Below are 20,177 nucleotides of genomic sequence, written 5' to 3'. Positions count from 1 at the left end.
GGGGGGTGGGTGGGGGTGGGGGGGGTGTGTGTGTGGGGGTGGGTGGGGGGGGTGGGGGTGGGTGTGGGTGTGTGTGGGGGTATGTGTGTGTGTGTGTAGGAGTGTGTGGGGGGTATGTGTGTGTGTGTGTGGGGGGTGTGTGTGTGTGTGGGGGTATGTGTGTGTGGGTGTGTGTGTGTGTGTGGGGTGTGTGTGTGTGTGGGGGGTATGTGTGTGTGGGGGGTGTGTGTGTGGGGGGTATGTGTGTGTGTGTGTGGGGGTATGTGTGTGTGTGTGTGGGGGTATGTGTGTGTGTGTGTGGGGGTATGTGTGTGGGGGTGTGGGGGGTATGTGTGTATGGGGGGTATGTGTGTGGGGGGGTGGGGGTGGGTGTATGTGTGGGTATGTGTGTGTGTGGGTATGTGTGTGTGGGGGTATGTGTGTGTGTGGGTGTGTGTGTGTATGGGGGGTATGTGTGTTAGCCAGGTTTATCGACGATGTTAGCCAGGTTTATTGACGATGTTAGCCAGGTTTATTGATGATGTTAGCCAGGTTTATTGACGATGTTAGCCAGGTTTATTGACGATGTTAGCCAGGTTTATTGACGATGTTAGCCAGGTTTATTGATGATGTTAGCCAGGTTTATTGACGATGTTAGCCAGGTTTATTGACGATGTTAGCCAGGTTTATTGATGATGTTAGCCAGGTTTATCGACGATGTTAGCCAGGTTTATTGATGATGTTAGCCAGGTTTATTGATGATGTTAGCCAGGTTTATTGATGATGTTAGCCAGGTTTATTGACGATGTTAGCCAGGTTTATTGACGATGTTAGCCAGGTTTATTGACGATGTTAGCCAGGTTTATTGATGATGTTAGCCAGGTTTATTGATGATGTTAGCCAGGTTTATTGACGATGTTAGCCAGGTTTATTGACGATGTTAGCCAGGTTTATTGACGATGTTAGCCAGGTTTATTGATGATGTTAGCCAGGTTTATTGACGATGTTAGCCAGGTTTATTGACGATGTTAGCCAGGTTTATTGATGATGTTAGCCAGGTTTATCGACGATGTTAGCCAGGTTTATTGATGATGTTAGCCAGGTTTATTGATGATGTTAGCCAGGTTTATTGACGATGTTAGCCAGGTTTATTGACGATGTTAGCCAGGTTTATTGACGATGTTAGCCAGGTTTATTGACGATGTTAGCCAGGTTTATTGACGATGTTAGCCAGGTTTATTGATGATGTTAGCCAGGTTTATTGATGATGTTAGCCAGGTTTATTGACGATGTTAGCCAGGTTTATTGACGATGTTAGCCAGGTTTATTGACGATGTTAGCCAGGTTTATTGACGATGTTAGCCAGGTTTATTGACGATGTTAGCCAGGTTTATTGATGATGTTAGCCAGGTTTATTGACGATGTTAGCCAGGTTTATTGACGATGTTAGCCAGGTTTATTGACGATGTTAGCCAGGTTTATTGACGATGTTAGCCAGGTTTATTGACGATGTTAGCCAGGTTTATTGACGATGTTAGCCAGGTTTATTGACGATGTTAGCCAGGTTTATTGACGATGTTAGCCAGGTTTATTGACGATGTTAGCCAGGTTTATTGACGATGTTAGCCAGGTTTATTGACGATGTTAGCCAGGTTTATTGACGATGTTAGCCAGGTTTATTGATGATGTTAGCCAGGTTTATTGATGATGTTAGCCAGGTTTATTGATGATGTTAGCCAGGTTTATTGATGATGTTAGCCAGGTTTATTGACGATGTTAGCCAGGTTTATTGATGATGTTAGCCAGGTTTATTGACGATGTTAGCCAGGTTTATTGACGATGTTAGCCAGGTTTATTGATGATGTTAGCCAGGTTTATTGATGATGATGGCCAGGTTTATTGACGATGTTAGCCAGGTTTATTGATGATGTTAGCCAGGTTTATTGACGATGATAGCCAGGTTTATCGACGATGTTAGCCAGGTTTATTGACGATGTTAGCCAGGTTTTTTGATGATGTTAGCCAGGTTTATTGATGATGTTAGCCAGGTTTATTGATGATGATAGCCAGGTTTATTGACGATGTTAGCCAGGTTTATTGATGATGTTAGCCAGGTTTATTGATGATGTTAGCCAGGTTTATTGACGATGTTAGCCAGGTTTATTGACGATGTTAGCCAGGTTTATTGACGATGTTAGCCAGGTTTATTGACGATGTTAGCCAGGTTTATTGATGATGTTAGCCAGGTTTATTGACGATGTTAGCCAGGTTTATTGACGATGTTAGCCAGGTTTATTGACGATGTTAGCCAGGTTTATTGACGATGTTGGCCAGGTTTATTGACGATGTTAGCCAGGTTTATTGATGATGTTAGCCAGGTGTATTGACGAAGCTAGCCAGGTTTATTGACGATGTTGGCAGGTTTTATTGACGATGTTAGCCAGGTTTATTGACGATGTTAGCCAGGTTTATTGACGATGTTAGCCAGGTTTATTGACGATGTTGGCAGGTTTTATTGACGATGCCGTCCGCTCCTCGCCGCTGCTTTGCCCACCCTGCAGCCGCTGAAAGCCTCAAGTCGAGACCCTTGGCCTCGCTTGTCCGTGTGGCATCTGGAGTCTGCGTCTCTCTCTCTCTCTCTACGAGATGTTGACTACCTCGCCTGGTCTACAGGAGGTCCGTGGGTTCGATTCCAGACCCTGGGAGATGTTGACTACCTCGCCTGGTCTACAGGAGGTCGTGGGTTCGATCCCAGACCCTGGGAGATGTTGACTACCTCGCCTGGTCTACAGGAGGTCGTGGGTTCGATCCCAGACCCTGTGAGATGTTGACTACCTCGCCTGGTCTACAGGAGGTCCGTGGGTTCGATTCCAGACCTTGGGAGATGTTGACTACCTCGCCTGGTATACAGGAGGTCGTGGGTTCGATCCCAGACCTTGGGAGATGTTGACTACCTCGCCTGGTATACAGGAGGTCGTGGGTTCGATCCCAGACCCTGGGAGATGTTGACTACCTCGCCTGGTCTGCTTTGGGTCCGTGGGTTCGATCTCAGACCCTGTGAGATGTTAACTACCTCGTCTGGTATGCAGGAGGTCCGTGGGTTCGATCTCAGACCCTGTGAGATGTTGACTACCTCGCCTGGTATACAGGAGGTCCGTGGGTTCGATCCTAGACCCTGGGAGATGTTGACTACCTCGCCTGGTCTACAGGAGGTCCGTGGGTTCGATCTCAGACCCTGTGAGATGTTGACTACCTCGCCTGGTCTACGGGAGGTCGTGGGTTCGATCTCATAACCTGTGAGATGTTGACTACCTCGCCTGGTATACAGGAGGTCGTGGGTTCGATCCCAGACCCTGGGAGATGTTGACTACCTCGCCTGGTCTGCTTTGGGTCCGTGGGTTCGATCTCAGACCCTGGGAGATGTTGACTACCTCGCCTGGTCTGCAGGAGGTCGTGGGTTCGATCCCAGACCCTGGGAGATGTTGACTACCTCTCCTGGTCTACAGGAGGCGTGGGTTCGAACCCAGACCCTGTGAGATGTTGACTACCTCGCCTGGTATACAGGATGTCGTGGGTTTGATCCCGGGACCCTGACTGATGCCTGCTGCAGTGTTTTGGGAGTCTGGATCTGTGGGTCTCTGTGTGTCTCTGTGGGTCTCTGTGTGTCTCTGTGGGTCTCTGTGTGTCTCTGTGGGTCTCTGTGTGTCTCTGTGGGTCTCTGTGTATCTCTGTGGGTCTCTATGGATCTCTGTGGGTCTCTAGTTCTCTGATGTGTCTCTGTGGGTCTCTAGATCTCTGTGTGTCTCTGTGTGTCTCTGTGGGTCTCTATAAGTCTCTGCGAGTCTCATCAACATCACCACTCGTTTAGAGTATTTGTTGCGCTGATTGAAATGTCCAGAAAGTGATGATGGTGGTGATGGTGGTGATGGTGGTGATGATAGTGATGATGTAGTTGCTCCATCTCAGCTGTCTCAGTGTAACCCATGGCACCTGCTAGGTCTGGCCAGTGACCTGCACCTAGCCTGGCACAGCAGTGTAACCCATGGCACCTACAGGGTCTGTCCAGTGACCTCATCCTGCACCTAGCCTGGCACAGCAGTGTAACCCATGGCATTTCCGCCCGATGTACTGTCTAGACATCTCGATGATGATATCACAATCTCACATGTATATATGTATAGGCAAAGGCGCCACGTATAGCCTGCAACAGACTTGGGGTCAAGTGCTGTTAGTAGCGAGTAGCAGTATCTATGTACTACACACACCACACAGACAAAGATCCCCCGTGTAGCCTCTAGCAGGGGTGGTAGGGGCAAGTGCCTATGTACTACACACACACACCACACAGACACAGGCAAAGATCCCCCGTGTAGCCTCTAGCAGGGGCTGTAGGGGCAAGTGCCTATGTACTACACACACACACCACACACAGACAAAGATCCCCCGTGTAGCCTCTAGCAGGGGCTGTAGGGGCAAGTGCCTATGTACTACACACACACACACCACACAGGCAAAGATCCCCCGTGTAGCCTCTAGCAGGGGCTGTAGGGGCAAGTGCCTATGTACTACACACACACACCACACACAGACAAAGATCCCCCGTGTAGCCTCTAGCAGGGGCTGTAGGGGCAAGTGCCTATGTACTACACACACACACCACACAGACAAAGATCCCCCGTGTAGCCTCTAGCAGGGGCTGTAGGGGCAAGTGCCTATGTACTACACACACACACCACACACAGACAAAGATCCCCCGTGTAGCCTCTAGCAGGGGCTGTAGGGGCAAGTGCCTATGTACTACACACACACACCACACACAGACAAAGATCCCCCGTGTAGCCTCTAGCAGGGGCTGTAGGGGCAAGTGCCTATGTACTACACACACACACCACACAGACAAAGATCCCCCGTGTAGCCTCTAGCAGGGGTGGTAGGGGCAAGTGCCTATGTACTACACACACACACACCACACACAGACAAAGATCCCCCGTGTAGCCTCTAGCAGGGGCTGTAGGGGCAAGTGCTGTTAGTAGCGAGTAGCAGTGTCTATGTACTACACACACCACACAGACACAGACAAAGATCCCCCGTGTAGCCTCTAGCAGGGCGGTAGGGGCAAGTGCTGTTAGTAGCAGTGTCTATGTACTACACACACCACACAGACACAGACAAAGATTCCCCGTGTAGCCTCTAGCAGGGGCTGTAGGGGCAAGTGCTGTTAGCGAGCACCTATGAAGGCCGGAACGGCACACGAGGCGGTGGGTGGCCAGCACCACGCCCGGCCGCCTTTGTCTCCCCAGTGGCGATGTTTACTACACACCGCACCAGGTACTCATTTGAGGCTGAGTCGACCTAGGGGAGGCCCAGGACCGGTTCAGATAATCGTTACTGGTGTTGGCCGTGAGCGGGAATCGAACCCGGGTCGCCAGGTTCATAGCGCAGCGTAGCGCTAACCGCTACACTACCGCTCCCCACACACACACAGACACACACACAGACACACACAGACAGACATGCACACAGACAGACACACAGACACACAGACAAGATCCCCCGTATAGCCTGTAACAGACTGTAGGGGCAAGTGCTGTTAGCGAGCACACACAGACACACACAGAGACACACACAGACACACACAGACACAGAGACACACACAAGTACACACAGACACACACATAGAGACACACACAGACACACACACACACAGGTACACACAGACGCACAGACACACACAGACACACAGACACACACACTCACAGACACACACACAGACACATATACACAGACACACCCACAGACACACACAGACAGACACACAAACACAGACACACACAAACACACAAACACACAGACACACACACAGACACACACAGACACACACAAACACACACAGACACACACAGACACACACAGACACAACACTCGTATACAATTAAGGGCTTTGACTGCTCCGTAGCCAGTCGTTAGTTTTTTTTTATAGTTTTAAACGTGATTATTGATTATTGGTTCTCGTTAGCGTGCAACTGTGTAAATCCCGTCTCTCTTTTTATATGATGATGATGATGATGATGATTTATTGATGGTGATGGTGATGATACGTTCGGATTTTTATTTTTCTCTTGTTTAAACAAAAAAAAACGGTCTCATTGACGCGAGGAAGTGTTAAGGTCTCGGCCCCGGATCTTTGGCCGTGCCGACGATGTTACGTCGCTTACAAAGGCAGCGTCAATGCTTTTACCCCCCCCCCCCCTTCCTCTTTATATACGTATACGGTATATATATAAGTATGACTATATAAATGTATAAACGTACGTTCATTCAATACACGATTTCACATTTATTATCGCCGCTTGAAGTCCGCCTTTGGCTTGGCAGAACCCAGAGCGTTGAAGGGGTGTGGTGGTGGTGGTGGTGCTGGTGGTGCTGGTGGTGGTGCTGGTGGTGGTGATGATGGTGGTGGTGGTGATGGTGGTGATGGTGGTGGTGATGATGGTGGTGGTGGTGATGGTGATAATGGTGGTGGTGGTGGTGGTGATGGTGGTGGTGGTGATGGTGGCGGTGATGATGGTGGTGGTGGTGATGGTGGTGGTGATGGTGGTGGTGGTGGTGATGGTGATAATGGTGGTGGTGGTGGTGGTGGCGGTGATGGTGATGGTGGCGGTGATGATGGTGGCGGTTATGGTGGTGGTGGTGGTGATAATGGTGGTGGTGGTGGTGGCGGTAGTGGTAATGGTGATGTTGGTAGGGATATGGTGGTGGTGGTGATGATGGTGGTGCTGGTGGTGGCGGTGATGATGGTGGCGATGGTGATGGTGGCGGTTATGGTGGTGGTGATGGTGATAATGGTGGTGGTGGTGGTGGCGGTAGTGGTAATGGTGATGATGGTAGGGATATGGTGGTGATGATGGTGGTGGTGGTGGTGGCGGTGATGATGGTGGTGGCGGTGATGATGGTGGCGGTTATGGTGGTGATGGTGGCGATGGTGATAATGGTGGTGGTGGTGGCGGTAGTGGTAATGGTGATGATGGTAGGGATATGGTGGTGATGGTGGTGGTGGTGGTGGCGGTGATGATGGTGGTGGCGGTGATGATGGTGGCGGTTATGGTGGTGATGGTGGCGATGGTGATAATGGTGGTGGTGGTGGCGGTAGTGGTAATGGTGATGATGGTAGGGATATGGTGGTGGTGATGGTGGTGGTGGCGATAGTGGTGGCGATATTGGTGGTAGTGGTGGTGATGGTGATAATGGTGGTGATGGCGGTAATGGTAATGGTGGTAGGGATATGGTGGTGATGATGGTGATGATGGTGGTGATGGTGATAATGGTGGTGGTGGTGGTGGCGATAGTGGTAATGGTGATGGTGGTAGGGATATGGTGGTGGTGATGGTGGCGGTGGTGATGGCGATAGTGGTGGTAGTTATAGTGGCGGTGGTGATAATGGTGGTGGTGGCGGTGGTGGTGGCAGGAGATGGATTTGGTACCGCCTGGATCTCTGGTATTCAGGAGGTCCGGTGGACCGGCTCTGGCTCCTGCCACCATGAGGGGTGGACAGTCCTCTACTCGGGGCAGCAGACTGCCAAACAACAGGGAGTGGCTCTTCTTCTGAACAAAAGAATGAAGGGGGCATGGGAGCGTGGCGGTGAGGTGTGGGAAGCTGTAAGCCCCAGGCTACTCTGGGCTCGCCTTCCCATCAACCGGAGGCGAGGAATGGTGGTCGTGGTTACTTATGTCCCCACCACCGAAGACGAACATCCGTGGATGGATGCAGGCAAGGCCGATGAGTCAGATGCCTTCTATGACCTGTCACAGGTGCTGGCTAAAGTGGCCCCTCGGGATAGAGTCATCTTGTTGGGTGACTTCAATGTTGGAGTTGGTCATGATGCTGGCACCTGGTCTGGAGTGATTGGAAGGCATGGGCCAGATCAGCTCAAAAACAACAGCAGGAGGCTGCTAGATTTTTGTGCAGCCCATGGGCTTGTAATTACCAACACGCTGTTCCGGCATCGGCGCATCCACACAACATCATGGATGCATGCCGGGTCCAAGCAAGAACATCTGCTGGACTACAGTGACGGACCAGCGGATGCGAGCCCATGTCCTTGACACCAGGACCTACCGTGGAGCTGATCTGTCCTCTGAACATCGACTAGTCATCTGTAAGATGCACCTGCCATTCTTCCACTCCGGTGGTGGTTGTACACCCAGGACCCCATTCAAACCCACAGTGGCCTGGTCTCAGCTAGCTGATGAACGTTGCAAGCGAGAATTTCATCATGGCTTGCAGCTGGGGTTGGCATCGTCCCGCACTCCTCCTGATGTCGAGGGTAAATGGGCGAGGTTTAGGACTGTGGCTCATGCAGCTGGAATGACTGCCTTGGGTACACGGTCCAGACCTCCTCGGAGACCCTGGCTGACAGAGGAGGTGTTCAGGATGGTTGAGAAAGAGCGACAGGCCCACTCTGATCGGCTACAGAATCCCACGTCGGAGAATGAGGAGGCTTACCGCAGCCTTCGCTCGGAGGTTCGGAGAGCCGTGAGGCGCTGCAAGGATGGGTGGTGGTCGCGGGTTGCTGAGGAGATGGAGTCTGCCTCAATGGCCCGCAATCACAAATCGCTCTTTAATTATATCAAAAAAGTAACCTGCAGCGCCACACCTATTACCATCATTAGGGGAAAGAACGGTGATCCGATCTTTGACCCCCAGGAACAGGTTTGCAGATTTTGCTGAGCATTTCTATGATGTCTTAGGACTAAGAAAGGCCCTCAGCCTGGAAAACATCGTGGGGTAAAGTGAGGATGACCCTGCCGAGGCTGTGGTGCCTCAAATATTGGAAGAAGTCACCCCCTGTGAGTGGCTGGCTGAGGTGCCATCTGTGCTTTTGGAGTACCTGACCCTCTGCTCACGATCATTAAGGACCTTGATGATGGTGAGCGGGCCCGGGTAAAACTACGTGGCCGGGAGTCGGAGCCATTCCCTGTACACCTTGGGGTGCGACAGGGATGTCCTCTGGCTCCCACATTATTTAACATCTATTTTGAACACGTAGTTCGTGAAGCCTTCAATAGCTGTACCGGGGGAATTTCCATCTGGTACAGATACAATGGGAGGCTGATCGATGCCCGGGTGCGGTCAAGGGATGGCTCCCTTTTGCTCAACCACGTTATGTATGCTGATGATTTAGTAATAGCTGCTCAGTCAGAGGAGGAGTTGGAGACGCTGCTGCTGAGACAGGGAGCGTGCTACTAAGAGATGGGGCCTTACCATCAGCCCCACCAAAACTAAGCACCTGCCTGGGTATTTTGCACCATCGGACACTCCACCCCCACAACTCCCAATCGGTGATGGGGCAGTTGTGGAGAGAGTGGAGAGTTTCCCATACCTGGGCAGTGTGCTCATGACTGGCTCCAGTTTAACAGCAGAGGTCTCACTCCGAATCAGTCGAGCGGCAATATCTTTTCATCGGTTGCGTAACGCTGTGTGGAAGCTACCTGGTCTGTCGCTCCGCACAAAGCTTCAGGTCTTCTCGGCCACGGTCATTCCCTCCCTTCTCTACGCTTGCGAAACGTGGACCCCCCTAATGGAACATCTTCGCCGGTTAGAAACATTTAGGCTGGCCTGTCTACCATCTATCCTGGGTTTATCCAGGCTGGATTGTGTGAGGAGCTCACAAATCCTTGAAAGATCTGGACACATTCCCATCGGTGAGCTCCTCCGGCAGGCAAGGCTGCGATGGCTGGGTCATGTAGCCCGCATGCCCAGCCACCGCATGCCGAAACAGCTTTTGTTCGGCCGGATAGAGGGGGCTAAACGGTTGCGGCACGGGCTAGAGAAGAGATGGAGTGATGTGGTACAGGAGGATGTGGAGCTGAGTGAGTGAGTGGCTGATTGAGTGGGTGCTTGAGTGGCTGAGTGAGTGGTGGGGTTAGTGGCTGAGTGAGTGGGTGGGTGGCTGAGTGAGTGGGTGGGTCACTTAGTGAATGGCTGATGTGAGTGAGTGGCTAAGTGAGTGGTTGGGTTCGTGGCTGAGTGAGTGGGTGGGTCATTTAGTAAGTGAGTGGGTGGCTGAGTGAGTTGGTGGGTCACTTAGTGAGTGAATGGGTGTCTGAGTGAGAGAGTGGGAGAGTGAGTGAGAGAGTGAGTGATAGAGTGAGAGAGTGAGAGAGAGCGTGAGAGAGTGAGTGAGTGAGAGAGTGAGAGAGTGAGTGAGTGAGAGAATGAGTGAGTGAGACAGTGAGTGAGAGAGTGAGAGAGTGAGAGATTGAGTGAGAGAGTGAGTGAGAGAGTGAGTGAGAGAGTGAGAGAGAGAGAGTGAGTGAGAGAATGAGTGAGTGAGACAGTGAGTGAGTGAGTGAGACAGTGAGTGAGAGAGTGAGTGAGAGAGTGAGTGAGTGAGTGAGAGAGTGAGAGAGTGAGTGAGTGAGTGAGAGAGTGAGTGAGCGAGGGAGTGAGTGAGTGAGACAGTGAGACAGTGAGTGAGTGAGTTAGTGAGTGAGTGAGACAGTGAGTGAGTGAGAGAGTGAGTGAGTGAGCCAGTGAGTGAGACAGTGAGAGAGTGAGTGAGAGAGTGAGTGAGAGAGTGAGTGAGTGAGAGAGTGAGTGAGTGAGTGAGAGAGTGAATGAGAGAGTGAGTGGGTGAGTGAGTGAGTGGGTGAGTGAGTGGAAGGGTGAGTGAGTGGATGGGTGAGTGAGTGGGTGATAGAGTGAGTGAGTGATAGAGTGAGTGAGTGAGAGAGTGAGAGAGTGAGTGAGTGGGTGGGTGAGTGAATGAATGAGTGAGTGGGTGGGTAAGTGAGTGAGTGGGTGAGAGGGTGGGTGAGTGAGTGAGAGCGTGAGTGAGAGAGTGAGTGAGTGAGAGAGTGAGTGATTGAGTGAGTGAGAGAGTCAGTGAGAGAGTGAGTGAGAGAGTGAGTGAGTGAGAGAGTGAGTGAGTGAGTGAGAGAGTGAGTGAGTGAGTGAGGGAGTGAGTGAGTGAGAGAGTGAGAGTGTGAGTGAGTGGGTGGGTGAGTGAATGAATGAGTGAGTGGGTGGGTAAGTGAGTGAGTGGGTGAGAGGGTGGGTGAGTGAGTGAGAGCGTGAGTGAGAGAGTGAGGGAGTGAGTGAGTGAGTGAGAGAGTGAGTGAGTTTCGAGAGAGTGAGAGAGTGAGAGAGTGAGTGAGTGAGGGAGTGAGTGAGTGAGTGAGGGAGTGAGTGAGTGAGTGAGAGAGTGAGTGAGTGAGAGAGTGAGTGAGTGAGGGAGTGAGTGAGTGAGGGAGTGAGTGAGTGAGAGAGTGAGAGAGTGAGTGAGTGAGTGAGAGAGTGAGTGAGTGAGAGAGTGAGTGAGTGAGTGAGTGAGAGAGTGAGTGAGAGAGTGAGTGAGTGAGTGAGAGAGTGAGTGAGTGAGTGAGAGAGTGAGTGAGTGAGTGAGAGAGTGAGTGAGTGAGTGAGAGAGTGAGTGAGTGAGTGAGAGAGTGAGTGAGTGAGTGAGAGAGTGAGTGAGTGAGTGAGAGAGTGAGTGAGTGAGTGAGAGAGTGAGTGAGTGAGAGAGTGAGTGAGTGAGTGAGAGAGTGAGTGAGTGAGAGAGTGAGTGAGTGAGTGAGAGAGTGAGTGAGTGAGAGAGTGAGGGAGTGAGTGAGTGAGTGAGAGAGTGAGAGCGTGAGTGAGTGAAAGAGTGAGTGAGTGAGGGAGTGAGTGAGTGAGTGAGTGAGAGAGTGAGTGAGTGAGAGAGTGAGTGAGTGAGTGGTGAGAGTGAGTGAGTGAGTGAGAGAGTGAGTGAGTGAGTGAGTGATAGAGTGAGTGAGTGAGTGAGTGAGAGAGTGAGTGAGTGAGAGAGTGAGTGAGTGAGTGAGAGAGTGAGTGAGTGAGTGAGAGAGTGAGTGAGTGAGAGAGTGAGTGAGTGAGAGAGTGAGTGAGTGAGGAGAGTGAGTGAGTGAGAGTGAGTGAGTGAGTGAGAGAGTGAGTGAGTGAAAGAGTGAGTGAAGTGAGTGAGTGAGAGTGAGTGAGAGAGTGAGTGAGTGAGAGAGTGAGTGAGTGAGGAGGTGAGAGAAGTGAGTGAGTGAAAGTGAGTGAGAGAGTGAGTGAGAGTGAGAGAGAGAATTGAGTGAGTGAGCAGTGAGTGAGAGATGTGAGTGAGTGAGTGTGAATGAGTGAGAGAGTGAGTGGGTGGGTGAGTGAATGAATGAGTGAGTGGGTAAGTGAGTGAGAGAGAGTGATATAGTGAGACAGTATTCGGGTACATCAACACAAAGACAAACATCCCCCCCTCATAGGTGCTAGAAGCACCTCATGAAGGCCGACACGGCACACGAGGGGGTGGGCCGCGCCACACCCGCCGGCCGCCTTTGTCTCCCCAGTGGCGATGTTTACTACACACCGCACCAGGTACTCATTTGAGGCTGAGTCGACCTTGGGGAGGCCCAGGACCTGTTCATATAATCGTCACTGGTGTTGGGTCGCCATAGACTTCAATGTTAAAGTGTCTACCCGTAGACTTCAATGTTAAAGTGTCTACCCGTAGACTTCAATGTTAAAGTGTCTACCCATAGACTCCAATGTTAAAGTGTCTACCCATAGTTCAATGTTAAAGTGTCTACACATAGACCTCAATGTTAAAGTGTCTACCCATAGACTTCAATGTTAAAGTGTCTACCCATAGACTTCAATGTTAAAGTGTCTACCCATAGACTTCAATGTTAAAGTGTCTACCCATAGACTTCAATGTTAAAGTGTCTACCCATAGACTTCAATGTTAAAGTGTCTACCCATAGACTCCAATGTTAAAGTGTCTACCCATAGTTCAATGTTAAAGTGTCTACACATAGACCTCAATGTTAAAGTGTCTACCCATAGACTTCAATGTTAAAGTGTCTACCCATAGACTTCAATGTTAAAGTGTCTACCCATAGACTTCAATGTTAAAGTGTCTACCCATAGACTTCAATGTTAAAGTGTCTACCCATAGACTTCAATGTTAAAGTGTCTACCCATAGACTTCAATGTTAAAGTGTCTACACATAGACTTCAATGTTAAAGTGTCTACCCATAGACTTCAATGTTAAAGTGTCTACCCATAGACTTCAATGTTAAAGTGTCTACCCATAGACTTCAATGTTAAAGTGTCTACCCATAGACTCCAATGTTAAAGTGTCTACCCATAGTTCAATGTTAAAGTGTCTACACATAGACCTCAATGTTAAAGTGTCTACCCATAGACTTCAATGTTAAAGTGTCTACCTATAGACTTCAATGTTAAAGTGTCTACCCTTAGACTTCAATGTTAAAGTGTCTACCCATAGACTTCAATGTTAAAGTGTCTACCCATAGACTTCAATGTTAAAGTGTCTACCCATAGACTTCAATGTTAAAGTGTCTACCCATAGACTTCAATGTTAAAGTGTCTACCCTTAGACTTCAATGTTAAAGTGTCTACCCATAGACTTCAATGTTAAAGTGTCTACCCTTAGACTTCAATGTTAAAGTGTCTACCCGTAGACTCCAATGTTAAAGTGTCTACCCATAGACTCCAATGTTAAAGTGTCTACCCGTAGACTCCAATGTTAAAGTGTCTACCCATAGACTTCAATGTTAAAGTGTCTACCCATAGACTTCAATGATAAAGTATCTACCCATAGACTTCAATGTTAAAGTGTCTACCCATAGACTTCAATGTTAAAGTGTCTACCCATAGACTTCAATGTTAAGGTGTCTACCCATAGACTTCAATGTTAAAGTGTCTACCCATAGACTTCAATGTTAAAGTATCTACCCATAGACTTCAATGTTAAAGTGTCTACCCATAGACTTCAATGTTAAAGTGTCTACCCATAGACTTCAATGTTAAAGTGTCTACCCATAGACTTCAATGTTAAAGTGTCTACCCATAGACGTCAATGTTAAAGTGTCTACCCATAGACTTCAATGTTAAAGTATCTACCCATAGACTTCAATGTTAAAGTGTCTACCCATAGACTTCAATGTTAAAGTGTCTACCCATAGACTTCAATGTTAAAGTGTCTACGCATAGACTTCAATGTTAAAGTGTCTACCCATAGACTTCAATATTAAAGTATCTACCCATAGACTTCAATGTTAAAGTGTCTACCCATAGACTTCAATGTTAAAGTGTCTACCCATAGACTTCAATGTTAAAGTGTCTACCCATAGACTTCAATGTTAAAGTGTCTACCCATAGACTTCAATGTTAAAGTATCTACCCATAGACTTCAATGTTAAAGTGTCTACCCATAGACTTCAATGTTAAAGTGTCTACCCATAGACTTCAATGTTAAAGTGTCTACCCATAGACTTCAATGTTAAAGTGTCTACCCATAGACTTCAATGTTAAAGTGTCTACCCATAGACTTCAATGTTAAAGTGTCTACCCATAGACTTCAATGTTGAAGTGTCTACCCATAGGCTTCCGTGTTCTAACTATTAAAATAATATATTTGGCCACTAGATGGCGATACAACCTCTGGTAACACTGCCCATAGACTCACCACAGCCCATACTCAACACTGCCCCATAGCCTCAATCACTCCATAGACTTAACACCGCCCATAGACTCAACTCTTCACCATAGACTCAACACTGCACCATAGACTCAGCACTGCACCATAGAATCAACACTGCACCATAGACTCAACACTGCACCATAGACTCAATACTGCACCATAGACTCAACACTGCACCATAGACTCAACACTACCCATAGACTCAACACTGCACCATAGACTCAACACTGCACCATTGACTCAACACTGCACCATAGAATCAACACTGCCCATAGACTCAACACTGCCCATAGACTCAACACTGCCCCATAGACTCAACACTGCCCATAGACTCAACACTGCCCATAGACTCAACACTGCACCATTGACTCAACACTGCCCCATAGACTCAACACTGCCCATAGACTCAACACTGCACCATAGACTCAACACTGCCCATAGACTCAACACTGCCCATAGACTCAACACTGCCCATAGACTCAACACTGCACCATAGACTCAACACTGCACCATAGACTCAACACTGCACCATAGACTCAACACTGCACCATAGACTTAACACTGCACCATAGACTCAACACTGCACCATAGACTCAACACTGCACCATAGACTCAACACTGCACCATAGACTCAACACTGCACCATAGACTCAACACTGCACCATAGACTCAACACTGCACCATAGACTCAACACTGCCCATAGACTCAACACTGCCCATAGACTCAGCACTGCCCCATAGACTCAACACTGCACCATAGACTCAACACTGCACCATAGACTCAACACTGCACCATAGACTCAACACTGCACCATAGACTCAACACTGCACCATAGACTCAACACTGCACCATAGACTCAACACTGCACCATAGACTCAACACTGCCCATAGACTCAACACTGCCCATAGACTCAGCACTGCCCCATAGACTCAACACTGCACCATAGACTCAACACTGCACCATAGACTCAACACTGCACCATAGACTCAACACTGCACCATAGACTCAACACTGCACCATAGACTCAACACTGCCCATAGACTCAACACTGCCCATAGACTCAGCACTGCCCCATAGACTCAACACTGCACCATAGACTCAACACTGCACCATAGACTCAACACTGCACCATAGACTCAACACTACCCATAGACTCAACACTGCCCATAGACTCAACACTGCACCATTGACTCAACACTGCCCATAGACTCAACACTGCCCATAGACTCAACACTGCCCCATAGACTCAACACTGCCCATAGACTCAACACTGCCCATAGACTCAACACTGCACCATAGACTCAACACTGCACCCCTCTGCCTCTCTCTGTCTCTGTCTCACTGTGTCTCTGTCTCTCTCTGCCTCACTGTCTCTCTGTCTCACTGTGTCTCTGTCTCACTGTGTCTCTGTCTCTCTCTGTCTCACTGTATCTCTGTCTCACTGTGTCTCTGTCTCACTGTGTCTCTGTCTCTCTGTCTCGCTGTCTCACTGTGTCTCTGTCTCACTGTGTCTCTGTCTCACTGTGTATCTGTCTCTCTGTCTCGCTGTCTCACTGTGTCTCTGTCTCACTGTGTCTCTGTGTCTCTGTGTCTCTGTCTCACTGTGTCTCTGTCTCATTGTGTCCCTGTCTCATTGTGTCTCACTCTGTCTCTCTGTGTCTCTGTCTCACTGTGTCTCTGCCTCACTGTGTCTCTGTCTCACTGTGTCTCACTGTGTCTCTGTCTCACTGTGTCTCTGTCTCACTGTGTCTCTGTCTCACTGTGTCTCTGTCTCACTGTGTCTCTGTGTCTCTGTGTCTCTGTCTCACTGTGTCTCTGTCTCATTGTGTCCCTGTCTCATTGTGTCTCACTCTGTCTCTCTGTGTCTCTGTCTCACTGTGTCTCTGTCTCACTGTGTCTCTGTCTATCTGTGTCTCTCCCTGTCTCACTGTGTCTCTGTCTCACTGTGTCTCTGTCTCACTGTGTCTCTGTCTCACTGTGTCTCTGTCTATCTGTGTCTCTCCCTGTCTCACTGTGTCTCTGTCTCACTGTGTCTCTGTGTCTCACTGTGTCTCTGTCTCACTGTGTCTGTGTCTCACTGTGTCTCTGTCTCACTGTGTCTCTGTCTCACTGTGTCTGTGTCTCACTGTGTCTCTGTCTCACTGTGTCTCTGTCTCTCTGTCTCACTGTGTCTCTGTCTCACTGTGTCTCTGTCTCACTGTGTCTCACTGTGTCTCTGTCTCACTGTGTCTCTGTCTCACAGTGTCTCTCTCTGCCTCACTGTGTCTCTCTCACTGTGTCTCTGTCTCACTGTGTCTCTCTCTTTCTCACTGTGTCTCTGTGTCTCACTGTGGCTCTGTATCACTGTATCTCTGTCTCACAGTGTCTCTCTCTGCCTCACTGTGTCTCTCTCACTGTGTCTCTGTCTCACTGTCTCGCTGTCTTACTGTGCCTCTCTCTGTCTCACTGTATTTCTGTCTCACTGTGTCTCTGTCTCACTGTGTCTCTGTCTCCCTGTCTCACTGTGTCTCTCTCTGTGTCTCTGTCTCACTGTGTCTCTCTCTGTGTCTCTGTCTCACAGTGTCTCTGTCTCTCTGTGTCTCTGTCTCACTGTGTCTCACTGTGTCTCTGTCTCACTGTGTCTCTGTCTCACTGTGTCTCTCTCTGTCTCACTGTGTCTCTGTCTCACTGTGTCTCTGTCTCACTGTGTCTCTGTCTCACTGTGTCTCACTGTGCCTCTGTCTCACTGTGTTTATGTCTCACTGTGTCTCTCTCTGTGTCTCTGTCTCCCTGTGTCTCTCTCTGTGTCTCTGTCTCACTGTGTCTCACTGTGTCTCTGTCTCACTGTGTCTCTGTCTCCCTGTCTCACTGTGTCTCTCTCTGTGTCTCTGTCTCACTGTGTCTCACTGTGCCTCTGACTCACTGTGTCTCTCTCTGTCTCACTGTGTCTCTGTCTCACTGTATCTCACTGTGTCTCTGTCTCACTGTGTCTCTCTGTGTCTCACTGTGTATCTCTGTGTCTCACTGTGTCTCTCTGTGTCTCACTGTGTCTCTCTGTGTCTCACTGGGTCTCTCTGTGTCTCACTGTGTCTCTCTGTGTCTCACTGTGTCTCTGTCTCACTGTGTATCTGTCTCAATGTGTCTCTCTGTGTCTCACTGTGTCTGTGTCTCTGCCTCCCCCTCTCCCCCTTGTGATGTCCCATCTCGATCCCATCTTCCCCAACCCTCTCTCTCTTTCTCTTTGTGAGAGTCTCCATTCACCCCAGAGGTTAAACGGCCTGCCTGGTCCCTCGCTCTCTCTCTCCCTCTCACCCCTCTCTCTCTCTCTTTCACTCTCTCTCTCACCCATCTCTCTCTCTCTCACTCACCCCTCTCTCTCTCTTTCACTCTCTTTCACTCTCACCCATCTCTCTCTCTCACTCACCCCTCTCTCTCTCTCTTTCACTCTCTCTCTCTCACCCATCTCTCTCTCTCTCACTCACCCCTCTCTCTCTCTTTCACTCTCTTTCACTCTCACCCATCTCTCTCTCTCACTCACCCCCACTCTCACTCCTCTCTCTCACTCACCCCTCTCTCTCTCACTCTCTCACTCACCCCTCGCTCTCTCTCTCTCTCTCTCACTCCTCTCTCTCAGTCAGCCCATCTCTCTCTCACCCCCACTCTCACACTCTCTCACTCACTCACCCCCCCTATCTCACCCCCACTCTCACCCCTCTCTCTCTCTTTCACTCTCTCACTCACTCACCCCCCCTCCATCTCTATCTTTACCTATCTCCCTCCGTACACTATACACTACACTATTAAACTACACTATACACTACACTATAGACTACACTATACACTACACTATACTATACACTATACTATACACTACACTATACACTACACGATACACTACACTATACACTACACTATTAAACTACACTATACACTACACTATACACTACACTATACACTACACTATACTATTAAACTACACTATACACTACACTATACACTACACTATACACTACACTATACACTACACTATTAAACTACACTATACACTACACTATACACTACACTATTAAACTACACTATACACTACACTATACACTACACTATTAAACTACACTATACACTACACTATACACTACACTATTAAACTACACTATACACTACACTATACACTACACTATTAAACTACACTATACACTACACTATACACTACACTATTAAACTACACTATACACTACACTATACACTACACTATACACTACACTATTAAACTACACTACATACTACACTATTAAACTACACTATACACTACACTATACACTACACTATACACTACACTATACACTACACTATTAAACTACACTATACACCACACTATACACTACACTATTAAACTACACTACATACTACACTATTAAACTACACTATACACTACACTATACACTACACTATTAAACTACACTACATACTACACTATTAAACTACACTATACACTACACTATACACTACACTATACACTACACTATTAAACTACTGTACACTACACTATACACTACACTATACACTACACTATACACTACTATACACTACAAAATACACTACACTATACACTACACTATACACTACACTATACACTACACTATACACTATACACTACACTATACACTACACTATACACTACACTATACACTAAACACTACACTATACACTACACTATACACTACACTATTAAACTACTATACACTACACTATTAAACTACTGTAAACTACACTATACACTATACACTACACTATACACTACACTATTAAACTACTGTACACTACACTATACACTACACTATACACTATACACTACACTATACACTACACTATACACTATACACTACACTATACACTACACTATACACTACACTATACACTACAATATACACTACACTATACACTACACTATACACTACACTATACACTATACACTACACTATACACTATACACTACACTATACACTACACTATACACTACACTATACACTACACTATACACTACACTATACACTATACACTACACTATACACTACACTATACACTACACTATTCACTACACTACTATACACTACACTATACACTACACTATACACTACACTATACACTACACTATACACTACACTATACACTACAATATACACTACACTATACACTACACTATACACTACACTATACACTATACACTACACTATACACTACACTATACACTACACTATACACTATACACTACACTATACACTACACTATACACTACACTATACACTACACTATACACTACACTATACACTACACTATACACTACACTATTAAACTACACTATACACTACACTATTAAACTACACTATACACTACACTATACACTACACTATACACTACACTATTAAACTACACTATACACTACACTATACACTACACTATACACTACACTATACGCTACAATATACACTACACTATACACTACACTGTACACTACACTATACACTACACTATTAAACTACACTATACACTACACTATTAAACTACACTATACACTACACTATACACTACACTATACACTACACTACACTATTAAACTACTATACACTACACTATACACTACACTATACAATATACACTATACACTACACTATACACTACTGTACACTACACTATACACTACACTATACACTACACTATACACTACACTAT

General features: G+C 47.7%; 1 long non-coding RNA gene across 50 annotated transcripts; it reads left to right on the top strand.

Moving 5' to 3' along the window:
* The first annotated feature begins 417 nt into the window (after window positions 1–417).
* On the top strand, window positions 418–6,319 carry LOC142923891 (uncharacterized). Of its 50 annotated transcripts, XR_012940982.1 has the most exons (5): window positions 420–1,697; window positions 1,786–1,829; window positions 1,940–1,983; window positions 2,050–2,291; window positions 2,424–6,319. It is a non-coding gene; the product is annotated as an uncharacterized LOC142923891 (long non-coding RNA). The 50 variants fall into 50 exon arrangements; XR_012940949.1 differs by having other exon boundaries at window positions 418–1,235; window positions 1,280–1,961; window positions 2,006–2,291; XR_012940952.1 differs by having other exon boundaries at window positions 418–1,697; window positions 1,742–1,961; window positions 2,006–2,291.
* Window positions 6,320–20,177: the final 13,858 nt, after the last annotated feature.

This window comes from Petromyzon marinus, unplaced genomic scaffold (genome assembly GCF_048934315.1).
Source record: "Petromyzon marinus isolate PM22_M1 ecotype Great Lakes invasive population unplaced genomic scaffold, UKy_Petmar_22M1.pri1.0 PM_Scaffold_85, whole genome shotgun sequence".
Taxonomy (NCBI): Eukaryota; Metazoa; Chordata; class Hyperoartia; order Petromyzontiformes; family Petromyzontidae; genus Petromyzon; species Petromyzon marinus.
The sequence above is the reverse complement of the archived record's forward strand: the minus strand, read 5'-3'. Positions and strand labels throughout refer to the sequence as shown.